General features: G+C 39.7%; 1 non-coding gene across 1 annotated transcript; it reads left to right on the top strand.

The window, feature by feature from the left end:
• Positions 1 to 10,346: 10,346 nt before the first annotated feature.
• Positions 10,347 to 10,511, top strand: LOC128118080 (U1 spliceosomal RNA). The gene has a single exon (XR_008221000.1). It is a non-coding gene; the product is annotated as a U1 spliceosomal RNA (small nuclear RNA).
• The last annotated feature ends 7,329 nt before the right edge of the window (positions 10,512 to 17,840 follow it).

A 17,840-nucleotide genomic window follows, 5' to 3' on the forward strand; every position in this document is an offset into this window, starting at 1 on the left:
AAACACCCACCAACGATTAAGAAATCGCTGAAGACTGTAAAGGGGAATGCAGTAAGATGAGCTCCGGTGTGCTGCACATGCCTTAAATCATTTTAGTCGAAACAGAGTAGGCAAAGAACAACTTCAGAGATACCTGACCAAGCTGTGTTCCCTTCCCAGTCACTGATGCTGTTGGCTGGCTGGGTCTCCAGAGGTTTTCTCACCAGGAAATGGAAATAAGCCCATTATTTGTAAGAGATTAAATATTGATCACAATTTTATATTTATTTCATATTAAAATCTATATGTAAGTGGCTCATTATTGAGTTTAGTTTCTGTGTGATTGTTCGGTTCAGAAAACAACACAATAGGATTTGCTCCAACTGTAAATATAAAAATATTAATATAGCATCATTTAAAACGATGGAGAGGCCTCTTGGTATAAGATTTAGTTTTAGCCACAAAGTGAGCATTAGTAAGTGATTGGCTTGCATAATGAAACATTGGAAGCAGAACAGCTGAAGGGAATATGACTTGGGTACTGGCATCAGGATGAAAGAATTTCAGGGTCTGCTATTGAATGAGGAAAATGTGCAAACTCTGGGTCTCGGCTTCTCCATTTGTAAAACAGCAGTAATAAGAACAATAACCATCTATGGCCATTGAAGGCATCAAACTAGCTGATGTATGTATCACACTTGAAAGTATATAATAATCTCCATAAATGTGAGCTGTTATTATACTAAATATTTTCAGTACTAATTTCTACTTTTACCCCAAGTACATTACATTGAAAACAAATACCACATTTGTGACGAACCAAACAATAATCTAAAAGATCTTGCACAGCTTCTCAGAATCAGCAACTGAAAATTGATTTTGCCCTTAAAATTACTTTATCCTTATCAAAATAGATGACAGAAACATGCTTGAATTATGATGAAATGTGTGGAAAGCTGTGCTAGCTACAGTGGAGTCCTTTTGCATATGTTAATAATGAACAGTATCTAGAGATTTCAATGTGTTGGAAAACTTTTACAGGTATGTTTTGAATAAAAAAGGGAGATTGAGGGGAAATGGTATACAAGCTATTAGCCTCAGGAGATATTTCATTTCCCTTTATTTCTTCTGTCATTATTCCTCTCCTTGACATTTCCCAGCACCTTGCCATCCGTTATTGCTTATTTATCATATACCATATTTAATACCAAGCATGACATTGTATTGATCAACCCATTATGTCTTTCCAGCTTGTCTATCTACTGTTCTGATGGCTTTACACATTAGCTCTTTTGAATGATGATGCAATTTGATTCAACATCTCTTGGTGCATACTACTTCTTGAGAATATATTAGCCACTTCAGTAGGTTGCTTTAGTTCTATCTAGACAACCAACAATAAATTTTCCTTGTACTTACTCACCATTCCCTCTTACTCTGCTTTACGAGATCTTTTCTCTCTGCATGCTTCTTGCACGTTTTTCTTCATGGTTCTATCCTGGGTTCTATTTGATTACTGATCTCCATGGTCTGCCTGGATGATCTTTCCGTCAACAGCTCCAATGCTAAGCTATCTACTAAGTGACTCCATAATCTAACCCTCAGCATCTCTATATTGAGTATATCTAACTATTTTTATGATAGATCATATTGATATCTAAATTCATTGAAGTAATCTTTCCCCTAAACCTGCTGATACATATTATAGATAGGTACATGCGAACTATTATTAGTGTCTTACTCCACTTATCCTCCACCCCAGTTCATCGGTCTTAATGAATCCATCCTATAAATAAATTTTGATTAGCCCCTTTCTTTTCATGTCTAGTCTCAGCTACCAGCCTCTATTAGTGAGAAAGGTGGATCTTCCTAAGGTTTCCCTTCATTAGAAAATGATCTTCAGTTTGCTGTCCAGGCATCTTTCTTAAATATGAATCTAGTTGTATCATTCTTCTATATAAATTTTTAGACAGCTTCTCACTCTAACAGTAGAATTGAAACTCCTTGTTGTTGCTAGTCTTTTTCTGTCCCACCAGCCAGCTCCCCCACAAAAAAATGACACAGAGACTTCTTATTAATTATGAAAGCTTGGCTGATAGCCTAGGCTCGTCTCTAACTAGCTCTTATAACTTAAATTAACACATTTTATTCATCTACGTGTTGCCACGTGACTTGTGGCTTTTATCTCTCTTCTTGCATATCTGTTCCCTCTGAGTCTGCTGTTGACTCTGCCCTTCTTCCCAGCATTTTCTCTGCCTCATAAATCCTGCCTACCTATTGGCCATTTAGCATTTTATTAAACCAGTCCAAGTGACACTTCTTCACAGTGTACAAAAGGATTATTTCACAATGCTTTATTGTGATTTCTGAGACTTTTCACAAGCTACCTGAATTCTATAAGTCAACCAATTCAGTGGCAGAAGTCAAAGTTCTGAGGCTATATAACTAAATCTAAATCTCAGCCGCCTATCACTCATCCACTTTTTAAATTTTAATTTTTAAAAAGTTAACTTACAAAGCAATGGTAAAACCTTAAGGCATTTCATGCATACTTCATTTCTTTCACGCCCCACTCAGATATTCTCCCTCCCACTTTAATATAGTACATGGACAGTCGTCTTCCCCATCCTCTTTTGCCCTCTCATGGTACCTTTCTAACTTCCTGGCCTTTTCCCATATTCATACTCCCCCACCCCTTAGATATATAGTGTTAGCAACTAGACGCCAGGATCTTCATATGAGATAGAACTTGTGGTATCTGTCTTTCTAATCTTGGATCATCATAATTAATACATTTTTTCCAGTTCCATCTATTTTCCTGAAAATTTTTATTTCTCTTGATGGCTGAATAAAGTTCCTCTGCTCATATGGAACAGATTTTCACTATCCAGTCATCAGTTCATTGACATCTACACTGGTACCATTTCCTTGCTACTGTGAAGAGTGCAACAATTCACATGGCTAAGCAAGCATCTCTGTAGAGTCCATCGGGCATATGTTCCTAAGTGGTAAAGCTGGGAGATGGCAGTTCTTTTTTAGTTTTTAGAAGAAACCTCAACATCGAATCCATAGTGGTTGCACTAGTTTTACACTCCCATCAACCTTCATATATTTTATCCTTTTTAAAATTTTTTCTTTTACTTTTTATTTTTTTTTGGTTTTTCGAGACAGGGTTTCTCTGTGTAGCTTTGCGCCTTTCCTGGGACTCACTTGGTAGCCCAGGCTGGCCTCGAACTCACAGAGATCCGCCTGCCTCTGCCTCCCGAGTGCTGGGATTAAAGGCGTGCGCCACCACCGCCCGGCCATCTTTTACTTTTTAAATTGTAATGTTATTATGTAATTTTCTCCTTCCCCTTGCTCCCTCAAAATCCTCCCATATATCCTTCCTTCTCTATTTTAAGTTCATAGTCTCTTTTTTTTATTAACTGTTGTTGTTAAAAACATGGTTTTTAACCGAAAAACCATGCTGAACTGCCAAATTGTTATGGGGAGCCCACCAGAGATGATCACTCTGACTCAGTTTATAGCCTAATGAACGTCTTTATTCCAGCTGTTTGGGACTATATTCAGGTATTCTGGACCTCGGTGTAGCCCAGAGTGTCCAGAGTAAGAGGTTTTTGAAGACCAGAAATCATGTGTGTGTGTGTATGCACCCAGAGCAGATGATGAAAGAAATGTGCCAGGAGTTATCTTGCTCTGGGTGGATTTGAATACAGGGTACACAGGTCTTCCTTGTGGATTCAAGGGATTTAAGGAAGTGCAAATGATGGAGTCATTCACTGGATAAAACAACAATGAGATTCTAACTGAATTCTAAAAGGGGAGAATCAGGAATCCATTGTTTGGAAATACCCATGCTGAACTGCCAAATTGTTATGGGGAGCCCACCAGAGATGATCACTCTGACTCAGTTTATAGCCTAATGAACGTCTTTATTCCAGCTGTTTGGGACTATATTCAGGTATTCTGGACCTCGGTGTAGCCCAGAGTGTCCAGAGTAAGAGGTTTTTGAAGACCAGAAATCATGTCCGGGCATCTAGCTTGGCAGCTGCAGGGGTGAGCTTTGCACAAGCAAGCAATTTAACAGAAGTTAAGATAAGCAGTTGGCTGGAGGGCCTTCCATACAAGCAGGCCATTTAAACAGAAGGTAAGGTAAGTTAGCTGGGACATCTTGATCTTGGATTCCTATAATAGAGTTTGGTCATTTTCCATGGGGTTCTCCATGAGGGGGAACAAATTCTAGTTAAACCTGAAATGGTCTCAGCAAGAATACTAGATGGAGGCTCCTGTACTGTCTTGCCCTGTCACAAAGTAGGAAGCTATTTATGATAGGGTGGAATTCAAATGAGTAGTTGGGAGTGGATGTAACATTTTCCATTATTTGTGTATAATGGTTTTAAATTTAGAGAAGAATTGAGGATACTTGAGCAGGAGTATAGATGGTTATATATGCTAAGCAATGTTGAACACATGGCTCTTTCTGGAAAAAAAAACCGAAAAACTATGCATGAGGAAAAGCCATTAGCTCTCCCACCCATTTTGGGGGGTGCGGGACTTATTCTAATTTGCCACTGTGCCCTCTGTCCACCCAGCTACATAGCTGTGCTGCGGAGTCCCTATTCCCTCATCTGTATTACCTGTTTGGCCCGTTGACATTGCAGCTTATTAACCAGCAGTGGCTTTTTTTTCCTGGGTCATTTACATTTAGTTTATTCACTCCATGCTGTGTTACATGCTATTTGCCTCAAATGTTACAGAGTGAAGTCATGTGCTATTAGTGCCTGCTTCCTTAGATCATGGCCAGTGTCAGTCACAGTCGCTAAAGGACAGTTAGAAATATTCTCCTCCTACGTATGTTTCTCGGTGCACATAAAACTTATTCTTGATTAGCTCTAAAGTCTTTAATTTCTTCCCCTTGAATTGGGAAGCTGGCATACTGCATATTCTGCCTGGATGGGGGTGTGCCAGGAGCTATATTTTTAGGGAATTTATTAGGTTTCACTAAAAAACAATATACACATTTTAAAATATTTTCTTGGAGATATAAATAAATAAGGAAAATCAATATATTAACTATGATCACTCTTTATAGTTCAGACGAACAAACCAAGATTATATATATTTTTAAATCTTTCCAAGATATAGTAAAGAAGACTCATTCTACCATCATTTATACCCCCACCTTAATTTTTTTTTCTATGTGGAAAAACCATCTCAGCTGTAATAAAAGAGCCACAAAAATAATTTATTATGGAAATAATTCAGTATAGAAACATTATATCTTAAATAGCCACACATCAGATTTGTGAGAAGGTGAATCCAAGAATCCTGGGGTCACAACTCAATACTGAACAGAGAGTTAATTACCCTCTTACTGAGGGCATAAGGTCAGCTTTCAGTCAAATACTGTCATTTATTAAGGTTTTTTTCCCTTTCTTTTGAGGATGTATGAAGTATAACTAAAAAGTGATGAAATATATTTTAAATTAAAACCAGAACAGTACCTTTACAATCCTATATCAATCATAATTTCTCCCTTTTAAAAATAAAATTCCTATCTCTACTCTCTGTTCTTTCTGGCCCAAATCTCCTCATTTTCCTGGATTGACAAATTTTGTGACCCTCCTCTTTACCTGCAGAGAACAGTCATGATGTCCTGTGTCGCAGTCATTGTTCAAGACCTAGGATCTTCCTTGAAAGACATAGTGCTATTTTAGAGTAATTCATATAGAATAAAATTGCATTAGCTGCCACATACATGAAAAGCATACTGCATTCCCAGATACAAGATAAGAAGCTGTTATAAAAAAATGTAATCCTAATGGTTTTCATAATTGATCCTTGCAAAACCAGAAATAGAACTCTTGCAGGCCTCTAGTAATGAGAAAAGAATCTATTTTATTTGCTTTTATAGATGTGATGTTTAGTAAGTTTTTGCTGTTGAATTTCTATAGCAGAAATAAGACATTTTTCCCTATGTTAGTTTATGAAGCATTGATGAAACATACACACACATGCACACACATATATTATTCTCTTTCATAAATATGAGAGATGTGGATTGAATGAGAATGTGGTTTGTATTTGAATAATCAGTTTCTAGTTGGCGATGCTGTTTGGGAAGGCTTAGGAGGTGTGGCTTTGCTGGAGGAAGTACGGCAATATGGTCGGCCTTTGAGAGTTTGAGGACTCCTGCCATTTTAAGTTGGCTCTCTTTGCTTTTTGCTTGAAGTACAAAATGTAAAGTCTCGGCTTCCTGACTTGCCATGCCTCTAGTCCACCGTCACGGACTCTAACCCTTGGTCAGAGTGTTTTACCACATTAGAGGAAAAGTAGCCACTGCTTTTGTTAGCAGAACTCCAGGAATGGTGTAATTGATGATTCCTACTGCAAAATGAGCACCTTACAGCCAGTGCTTTTTTTTTTTTTGGTTTTTCGAGACAGGGTTTCTCTGTGTAGCTTTGCGCCTTTCCTGGAACTCACTTGGTAGCCCAGGCTGGCCTCGAACCCACAGAGATCTGCCTGGCTCTGCCTCCCGAGTGCTGGGATTAAAGGCGTGCGCCACCACCGCCCGGCACAGCCAGTGCTTTAATTACCTCTGTAAGCAAACACCATTCCACTTTATGTATTCTATTCTTTCCTTAAAATATACAATACCTGTAAGAGCCAAAGTTAACCTGGAAGCCCCACTTGCCCAAGGACAGATAACTTCTTGGAATTTGGGGGACTTTGGTTACTGGGAAATAACAAGCCACATGTTTTCACTCCCCTGAATAAGTTTGTTTGCACCCGATGCGCTTGATTGGATGTGGGCGGGAGGTAGTGGGCAAGAAATGTGTCAGGATGCATGCTTGTCCATGGTTGGACCTGATGGGAAATACTGTGTTCGTGAAGTTTTGCCTTTTTATTCCTCTGCAAAATGCGACTCGTGGCCATTTCCTGGGAACCCAGAGATGATCCTGGCCAGAGTCCATCAGCCTGGCCAGTATTTAGTTAAAGCTTGCTTCAAATTTGACTCAAAATTGTGGAACTGGTCTTTCTCTCACTATTTTCAAGATTAACATATCTTGAATGAATTTACTGTATATGTGTCAAATTTTTAAATTTTTTGTTTTCCTTTGGTACAGTTTCTGTAATTAAACTTTCTGGAATGCTTTTGACTTACACATTAATTATAAAGCACCTGAGTTTAATCAATTCTCTTTTCTCTATTAGTCCAAATTCATACTTAGGTTTAAATAACTTCAGGAACACCATCTGACACAGGCAAAACTTCCATTGACTTTTACTGGAGTCAGTGAAATTCTGTCAGACATCCAGAATCTAATTCATTGCTACATCCCAGAATACAAGCTACAAACGAGAAACTGGAGAACTCTGTGCCATATAGCATGGTAATGTTCTTTTAATGTTTTTCCTGGTCTCAATGGGACTTTTTGATAAATATGTGCCATCTATAAAGACATTTAGGTTCCTGGTAGATAAACATCAATTTACAATATATAAATATACTTAACAATTACATTGCATAAAATATTAACATTTGTGCCAGTTTTCTTCAGATTTACATTTTAGGCACCCTAGTTAAATGGACACCATGTACTACAACAACAGTTTCCCTGGTTATTTAATCTTCATAGTTTGAAGTTGATAATGGGGAGAGGGAAATGTTTTCCTTGTGTAGATGGAATAAATAAAAGGTCGTCTATAATGGGGTGAATCAAAAGGAAGTAAATAATTACAGGATTATGACAGTATAGGACAGGTGCTCTACCACTCAAACGAGGGACTCAGATCAAATTAAAGCAAGTAGGAACAGTATGACAGTGTGTGGGGGATAGAGGAGATAGACATGCTGACTTTGGGGGATGGTTATAAACACAGACCACAAATGTCATAGGGATTTCTTCCCAATACAGTAGTGCTTAGGACCAAAATAAAGGACAACGCCATCTTTAGAGTATTATTCTTTGGGAAATTGAGAACATTCTGGAAAAAAAAACAAAAACAAACCCCAAACAGTTAATATATGAGAAAGAAGAGTGGGTGCAGCAGACAGGTCCTGAGAAATGGTGGTGCCTTTAGGCCTCTTTCCCAAGCAGTTCAGCTGCATTCCAAGGCCATGCTGGCATCTCTGGAATGTAGAGCCCAGTCTCCGCTCACTTTGTGTCTTTGGCAGTTCAGTGAATTTCCTCAGGTGAAGGAATGGATCTTCCTAATGTGGACAGGGAAGCTCTAAAGTGGCGAGGATAGAATGGGTATGCCAGAGAAGGTAGCGAAGAGATTTTTCACCGCAGGACAAAGAGTGAAAAATGGCAGAAACAGCAGAAAGCAGAGAAACCGGAAGCTGAGAAGTCGGGGGTAGGCTCCCTCTCTGAAGTCAGTTAGCCTGGATTTGGGCAAATTTCTTAATCTGTTTGTGCCTCGGGTTCCTTGTCTCCAAAATAGGGATGACAATCAACTGATACAGGAGCATTAATTGATAACATGTCATTTCTATGCAAAGGCGTTGTGACAGCATTAACACAGATCTTATTCTCTCAGCGCTGATGGCCTTTACTAACGCAATTTCACACATTTAGTTTAAAATATTAAATATTTCTCTTAGTAGATATTAGTGAAAACAGGACTCAACTAGTTTATCTATCAGATAAACCCTTAAATCAGGTCAAAAAGCAGTCTATCAGGTGCGTAAAAGACACCCCTAAAATAAACAGCTGGCAAATTCACAGCAAAGGACAACAGCGCTAGAAAAGCTAATTGCTGTCCAGTCAGCTGCTGTTTGCAATCGTGTCCCAGCCAAAGGTCTAAAACTCTTAATCACGTGTCTAGCTCCTCCTCGGCAGCAGCAGACTCTTGCAAGTACAGAAAACTGACAACCCCAGCAGCCTCTGCTCCCCGCCCTGGGTGAAAAGGCTGTAGAAGGGGGGTCAGATGCAGGGTTTTTTTTTTTTTTTTTTGGTTTTTCGAGACCGGGTTTCTCTGTGTAGCTTTGCGTCTTTCCTGGAACTCACTCTGTAGACCAGGCTGGCCTCGAACTCACAGAGATCCGCCTGGCTCTGCCTCCCGAGTGCTGGGATTAAAGGCGTGCGTGCGCCACCACCGCCCGGCTGCAGTTTTTATATTTAGGAAACGAAACAGAGGAGCTTGAAGAGGAGAGTGATGCTGGAGTAAATTGGTAGCTTCCAGTAACCTTAATAGAGTACAGGAAGAAAGGGGACACACCACGGATCCGCACTCACAACACATTGTCAGAGGGGAAACAGGGAGGGAAATGTATCTTTACTTCTGGAAAGAGCCCGGTTCCTGGTCCCTCCTTTGAGAGCACTGACTGACAGCCGTTGTCGTCTCCGAGGTTGTTATCCTGAAGCCTAAGTCAGCTGGGGATTCCGGGTACCCTGTCCTCTCTGGGACACCATCCACTACAGGCTCCTCCGCGCCCGCTATGTGGGATGAGGCATCCTTTTACAAATCCATCCTGTTACCTACCTTTGGAATGCAGCACAGGGGGAGGGGCTGTTGAAAATAAGCAAAGGCAGATTAAGGAAGAAAGGTCCTTTGCTGTGAGTTCAAAATGATGTTTCCCTTCAGGGCCCTGAGGCTTAAGCCTTTATTTCTAGAAGAATGGGGAGGGGAGGAGCTAGTCCATTTGTTGCTAAGCGACTAAAGCTTACCCAGGTCACGTTTGCTGCTATTGAGAAACAGTGACAAGGTGGATGTTGTGAAGCAGAGGGAGACCTCTCGTTTCAAGATTTCTGGTTCCGCATTTAAGCCATAGAATGCCCAGGACCCCCCAAAAAACCAGGAAACCCATCAAAGTTCTTCAAGGATGACGGTTTTTTAAAAAAGGCCGATCTGAGGAGAGAGGTTAAGTTTCGGACTCAAACCAACACAGCAGGGTGACTCCTCTCCCCCTGTGGAGGAGCCCAGGCCCACTACAAAGGGTGTTAAGAATACATTTACCAAAAATACATAGAATCTGTGTGAGGATAAAACACACACACACACACATCCTGGTCAAGGGGCGGACACCAACAAATATCAGAATAAATGGAGAGAGATTATTGCATGTTCTTGCTTCGACAACACATCCTGTAAGGATGTGAATTTTCTACAAATTCACTGGCAAGCATAGCATACAGATTCCATTCTTTTTGCCATGACAACATAATTTTTATCTATTTGGAAGCTTAGATGTTTAGAAATATCCAGAAACTTCTAGGAAACAAGTAATAAAAAATAATTTAATGTACCTATGATGGATTAAATTCTATGACTAAGGTGTGGCAATTAAAACAATGAACAGACAGGGCAATAGAAGAGCCCAGAGCCCAGAAATAAACCCAAGTGTAAAATCTGTTGGAAATATACTTACCTGGCAGGGGAGATACCATGATCACAAAGGTGGTTTTCCCAGGTCGAGGCTTATCCATTGCACTCCGGATGTGCTGACCCCTACGATTCCCCCAAATGCGGGGAAACTCGACTGCATAATTTGTGGTAGTGGGGGACTGCATTTGCTCTTTTCCCTGAATAAGAAAAAGAAAGAAAGAAAGAAAAAATCTGTTGGAATTTATCAAGCTCCACAGGTGACATTTTAATAGGTGGATTGGATTTTCCAAACTGTTTTGGACCCAAAGGCTAGCATTTGCAAAATTATCATATTGAAACTCTACTTCTTGTTGAGTTATATTTTGAAATTTAAAATGAGAGACTTCAATGGAAAAAAATGAAATCATAAAGCAGGAAAACTGCCTTAGGTCAATAGCATCCCAGTCCTAGGGTTGAGAAGGATATCATTCCGTTAGACCTGCTGTCAAAAAACTTGTGTTTCATGAACAGGTTCCCAGGTCTGGAAGTTCAAGGTGAAGGTGCGTCAGATCAGACCCATGACCCCGCTTCTCACCATATCTTCGTGCTGCCTTTACGCTATGGGAAAGTTTCCTTGATGGCTCTTGTACCTCTTCTAAAGACGTCAGTCATGTTTGAGTAGGTCTAAATCATATCACCTCATTTAACCTTAAGTACCTCTTTGAAGGTCATATCCTCAAATATAGCTCCAATAGGATCAGGCATTCAACAAATGAATATTGGGGCAATACATTTAACTCATAATAGGAAGTGCTTTCTAAGTATTATTTCAAAGGCAGAAATGCCATTAGTTTCATTAGAAATGGAATATATTCAAATAAAACAGTAAGTATAGCACCTTTTAATTAATTTCTTAAAAAATCTTGATAAATTTCGCCGGGCGGTGGTGGCGCACGCCTTTAATCCCAGCACTCGGGAGGCAGAGGCAGGCGGATCTCTGTGAGTTCGAGGCCAGCCTGGTCTACGGCGCGAGATCCAGGAAAGGCGCAAAGCTACACAGAGAAACCCTGTCTCGAAAAACCAAAAAAAAAAAAAAAATCTTGATAAATTTCATCATAGGTGGTAGAGAGCTCATGTATTAAGAGCAGTGGTCAGGGCAACCAGGCTATTCATATTATATCAATAGATTTTTATCATAAAGAAATAGTCCATAGTTGGGGGTGATAGTTCAATCAGTAAAATGCTTACTTTACAAGCACAAGAAGGAGAGGTCCAACCCCAGATCCAATAAAAAAATATCCTGGGTATATTGGGCGTATTTGGAATCTCTGTCTTCGGAAGCAAGAAAGGCCTAACTCTGGGGCTTGTGGGCAGCGAGTCTAGACTTCTTGGTGAGCTCTAGGCCAATGAAAATCAGAGTAGACACTGACTGAGAAACAGCACCCAAAAGGCCGAGGTTGTTCTCCGGCCTCCATTACGCATGCGTATACAAGTTCATGTACCCCTACCTCCCCACATGCACCTACACAGGAACACAAATGGCCCACGGGGGGGGGGGGGGGCGCGCACGCGCGCGCGCGCGCACACACACACACACACACACACACACACACACACACACACACACACACACACAGAAACAAAGAATAATCCAACAAGTGAGCCAAATGCATGTGAAAACATTTTCAATCATTTCTCAATGACCAGAGAAATTCTATTTTATAAATAGAATCTTAATTGACTCATTCAATCCCTTATTTACTAACATCAAATTTGGTTCCTGTTTTCCAACCATTTTAAATCTAGGATAGATTCAGATAATAAAACAGGAACCAAATTTGATGTTAGTGAATAAGGTATTCCCCATGTATGACTAATCTCCTAATTGACTTCTTCAATCCCTATTAGTCATACATGGGGATGCATGTCAATTTTTTTTTAATACACACAGTAAGTAGATAAGCTTTCTTGATATGGACATAGAATCTTTGAGACAAGATGTGAAGTGAGCAAAACAGGTTTCATTTATGTACAAAGCAGAAATAGAAGTGCATATGTTACATGTTAGATATGGTTGGATTGTTTACTCTGAACGTACAATATTTTGCTAATTAAAAAAGCAAGCTGTTTTGTTTCAAAAACAACCATTTGCAGAAATGAAAAAAACACATTCTATATACAGGAGAGTGTACTTAAAAGTAGCAAAAAAAGCAGGAAATGTAAATAGATAAAGAATTTTTGCTTGATCAAGGGTATCCAAAAATAGAGAGGAATAAAGTCCTTAAAATATTTATGAGTTTAAAAACTTGGGAGACAGACTTAGACGTTTTCTTGTGAAACTACTGAAGAGCGAAGTTGCATCTGAGAAGGCCCTTGACACTCCCTGAGCAAGTTTGAGAAGCCTGTCTGCATGATAGACAGAGGCACCCTGCTACCAACCTAGGGATGGTCCCCAAAGTATGCCTTTAAAGTGAAGGAGTGTCCCTGATGTGAAAAAAGGGTGCAGCAGATTTTCAATATCAATGGCATATCTGTCAAAAGTTTTTTAATGTTGTAAGTTCTTCTATAACTCTCAGAGTGTTTGCTTAAACATAAGATACCGCCTTGAATTGTTTGCTCAATGTATTAAAACAGACATACGATTTTTATGGACATATTTTAAAAACATGAAATAAGTCCCTACTCTATATAGTGTAAGAAGTTCCTTGTTGGCAGTCTGTGTAATACGCGATATTAGATCATCCCTGGCAGTCTTACTTTTTAGTCTTTCTGCTTCCAAACAAGGTGAAAATATATTTTAAAGTTATCCTTTACGGATTCAATACTTTGTTTGGTCGACCCTACAACATATACCCAATGCTACAAATAAATAGATTTTCATTGATCATGAGTGCATTTAAGCATCAACAATGTATGACTTCTTCATTTGGTGTTGAAAGGGACTGTCAACCAGATGGGAAGGATTAATGGGTTTTAACTACAAATTATACGCCTACGATCCTGCATCACTTGTTTTTCTTTACACAAAAGGTACATGCCAAGATCTTCAAGTTTGACTTTGGATCTGTTGGATGAAGTGTCTGGCAGTAAGAGCGCAACAAGAAAGGGCTGGGCAGGTAATTGTAAAAAAGGATACTGATCCTGTGAAAGGTGAACGTCAAACTGGAAAAGTGATAACCATAAGAGAAAAAGGATTCAGGCTGACAACTGGTAAGTGCATAAGATATTTGGTATTTGCAAGTTTCTTGAGGCAGCCTTAGACCAGTCTTACCTTCCCAAACACCTAACAGAACTTCACTGAGAGGAAAGCGTTTTAATTCATGGTGCTGTGGGGCAAACCTAAACCGAACTTCTGTTTATATATATGGCATTTAAGAAGACAAAAGTTGTTTCTTCAGACATATTTTGTTGGTTTTGTTGCTGTTTGATTTTGAGACATAGTCTCTCTATGCAGGCTTGATGGTCCTGGAACTCACTATGTAGATCATGCTGGTTTCAAACTAACAGAGATGTGCCTGCCTCTGCCTCCCAAGTACTGGGATAAAAGATGTGCACCGGTATATCCAACTTCTTTTATTTATTTATTTATTTTTTTTTTTTTAAAGATTTATTTATTTATTATGTATACAGAAGAGGGCGCCAGATCTCATTATAGATGGTTGTGAGCCACCATGTGGTTGCTGGGAATTGAACTCAGGACCTCTGGAAGAGCAGTCAGTGCTCTTAACCTCTGAGCCATCTCTCCAGCCCCTTTTATTTATTTTTTATTTTTTTTTATTTATTTTTTGTTTTTTCAAGATAGGGTTTCTCTGTGTAGCTTTGGTGCCTGTCCTGGATCTAGCTCTGTAGACCAGGCTGGCCTCGAACTCACAGAGATCCGCCTGCCTCTGCCTCCCGAGTGCTGGGATTAAAGGCGTGCACAACCACCGCCCAGCCCAACTTCTTTTATAGAGATCTAAAATCAGCAGAGGTGATCAAAAGGGGAGTGAATTAATGCCAGATTCTCATGATATTTGAAAATGAAAAAGAAGCAAAAATATAGAAGCACTTTCAAGGTAAAACTCAACATGGAAAGGTGTCTACACAGATCGCGGTGGAAGAAGCTCAGAGGTCGCTTGTGATTCAGAATCTATTTCCTTCTTCCTTCCTTCCTTCCTTCCTTCCTTCCTTCCTTCCTTCCTTCCTTCCTTCCTTCTTTCCTTCCTTCCTTCCTTTCATCCTTCTTACTTCCTTTTCTTCTTTCTCTCTCCTTCCTCCCTCCCTGTCTTTGTCTCTGTCTCTGTCTCTCTCTCTTTGTTTGTATGCATGTACTTGGTACAACCAAGAGTTACTTGGGAAGAGGGAATTTCAGTTGAAAAATTACTACATAAGACTGGCCTGTGGACACGCCTGTAGTCATTTTCTTGCTTATTAATTGATGTAGAAAGGCCCAGCTCACTGTGAGTGGTGCCATTCTTAGGCAGGTGAGCCTGCGATGAATAAGAGAGGTAGCTGAGTTTGACCCTGAGAACAAGCTAGGAAAACAGCATTCCACCATTATCTCTAGTTCAGTTCCTGCCCTGACTTCCTTTGCTGAAGGATGATAACCAGTCAGTTGAAAGCAACTCTTTCCTTCCGGTTGCTTTTGATCATCACAGCAGCAGAAAGCAAGCTAGAACAGGATCTGAAGGCAGGTCCTCATGCTTAAGTAGTAGGGACTTTACCCACTGAGCCATCCTCCCAGCCCTGGATTATCCCTGCTTCTTAAATTACATGTTAGTGTGCTTAATTCCATCTTATCCCTGTCAGTTCATCACAACCATGATGACTTTAAATAACTGAAGAATAGTTACATGGTAGTATTATGTTAAAACCCACGTAAGTAAATGGATTTTTTTTTTTTTTTTTTTTTTTTTTTGGTTTTTCGAGACAGGGTTTCTCTGTGTAGCTTTGCGCCTTTTCCTGGAACTCACTTGGTAGCCCAGGCTGGCCTCGAACTCACAGAGATCCGCCTGGCTCTGCCTCCTGAGTGCTGGGATTAAAGGCGTGCGCCACCACCGCCCGGCGTAAATGGATATTTTTAAAGAAAAATGTTTAAAATCTTCCACAAACGTGAAATGGCTTTTATAGATCAGTGTGACAATTTATTAAACATAAATATTTGTCTTAATTTTTTGAATGCTTTAGGAGATTACAGTTTTGAATACACTTACAGTCATTTTCAATGGGTAGCTTCCTTTTGTTTTTTCAATAGTTTGTTAGTTTCCCAAACTATTACTATACTAAATATAATATTTTATTCAGGATGGATTCTCAGCCTGCCCCTTCCTCCCTTGAGACAGGGTCTCACTGTATACCCCTGACTGGCCTGGAAATTGCTATGTAGACCAGGCTGGTCTTAAATTCAAAGAGATCTGCCTACCTCTGCCTCCTGAATGCTGGGATTAAAGGCTTAAGCCACCATTCCTAGCTCATATTTGCCCTTTAAAGGAATTCTCAGGTGAATATTGTTAGCCACAAAGTTTTTAGACTCCAGCCGGGCGGTGGTGGCGCACGCCTTTAATCCCAGCACTCGGGAGGCAGAGCCAGGCGGATCTCTGTGAGTTCGAGGCCAGCCTGGACTACCAAGTGAGTTCCAGGAAAGGCGCAAAGCTACACAGAGAAACCCTGTCTCGAAAAACCAAAAAAAAAAGTTTTTAGACTCCAGAACCCATGATTTTTTTTCTTGAGATAATTGAATGAAACTACTTGTAAAAATTTGAGCAATACAACCTTTTACCACAGGAAAGTTTTCTAAACTTGAGTATGTCACAAATATAAAGGTTAGAGATAAATAACCATGATTATCTATCATAAGCATATTTTTAAGTGCTGATGAAAAAAACAAAAATTCTAAAACTAAAAATTGTGCTTAAAGTAGATGGAACTAGAAAATATCATCCTGAGTGAGGTAACCCAGACCCAGAAGGACAAACATGGTATGTACTCACTCATAAGTGGATTCTAGATATAAAGCAAAGAACAATCAGACTGCAACCCATAGAACCAGGGAGGCTATATGGCAGGGGGGACCCTAGGATGACTGTGGCTTAGAATAAGTTTTGGTTTTACTCAAAAAAATAAAAAAATAAAAAACAAACAAAAAACAAAAACAAAAAAAATTAGGTTGCTTCAGATTTCACACTGCATATAAGACACCACCACTTAGTGAGTTTCAGTGTAACTTCAGAAGGAACATTATCAGAAAAGAATAAAAATACTCCTGTTTTCAAGGAAAAAAAAATTGTGCTTAAGGATCATGGGGTTAAATCAAATTCACTGTGTAGTTATGTTGATTGTTTGGGAATGGCTCCTTACACCTTCACTGCTTCACATGTTCTGTGTGAATTTTTAGTGTTCAAAGCCCTCTCAGACATTTATGTACTTTAATTATTATATAAGATTATTTTATTGGAAAAGTATTCCCATTTTCAAGGCAGGGAAACTAATAATCATTTGTTCTAACAGTCAACATGTATTAATTGACCTTTATAAAGCTCCATTCTGTGAGCTACTGTCATTGGGCACCATCCTTATCTTAAGGGTTGGCTAACAGTGACCATAGAGTATGGGATGTGAAGATATTAGTGCTTTGTGAAGATACTTAGATTACACAGCAAGGAAAATTAAATGTAAGTCACTTATGAGTGCTGCTGGGGTGGAGGTTGACCTGATGTCTTGAGTGAAGAGGTAGGTAGACAAGCAAAGAGGAGCAACAGGAGGGTAAGATGTGTCAGCAGGGCAGCCTGGGCAAAGGTGCTAAGAACAGAGGGACTTGTTCCTTCTGGAAACAGTGAACAGATCATAGAGGCTTGCTTTGAGTAGGGATAGGAAAAGGAAGAGAAAGTGGCAAAGAATGAGGTAGGAAAGAAAGTCATAAGACAAGTGAAGGATTTGGTGTTCCATGTTGTATAGACTTCACACCATGGGGTAGCGACCAAGGAAACTCATCTGATTTGGTTATTTAGATAAAATCCTATTAGAATGATTACAGGATAGGAATCTTCTCAAGAGGCTGTTTTTTTTTGTTCCTTTTTTTGTTTCTTTGTTTTGTTTTCTTTTGTTTTTCTAGACAGAGTTTCTCTGTATAGTTTTGGTGCCTGTCCTGGATCTCGCTCTTTAGACCAGGCTGGCCTTGAACTCCCGAGTGCTGGGATTAAAGGCGTGTGCCACCAGCGCTGGTGAGAGTCAGTTCTTAAAATTTAACATACCAACAGGATTTTAGAAAGAATGACCACATAGGAATTCCCGAGATTTAAAAAAACAAAAATGAAAACAAGAAAATACCTCCCACCTCAAACAGGACACATACTTTAAATTAAGACAGCGTAAAACTCAACTCTCTAAAACAGTGTCATTCTGATGCCAACCAATTGGGCACTGAAACAGAAACAAAAATGGAGAATTCTCTTTCTTCAAGGTTATGTCTACAAACACATGGACACACATGCAAATAACACTAACTATATTCAGGAAGAGGAGGCAACCACCGTGGGACTCTTGGAGAAGTTGGAGGGGAGGAATTCGGAGTG

The sequence above is a fragment of the Peromyscus californicus genome, unplaced genomic scaffold, assembly GCF_007827085.1.
Source record: "Peromyscus californicus insignis strain IS unplaced genomic scaffold, ASM782708v3 Scaffold_21__1_contigs__length_65335640, whole genome shotgun sequence".
In the NCBI taxonomy this organism is placed as follows: Eukaryota; Metazoa; Chordata; class Mammalia; order Rodentia; family Cricetidae; genus Peromyscus; species Peromyscus californicus.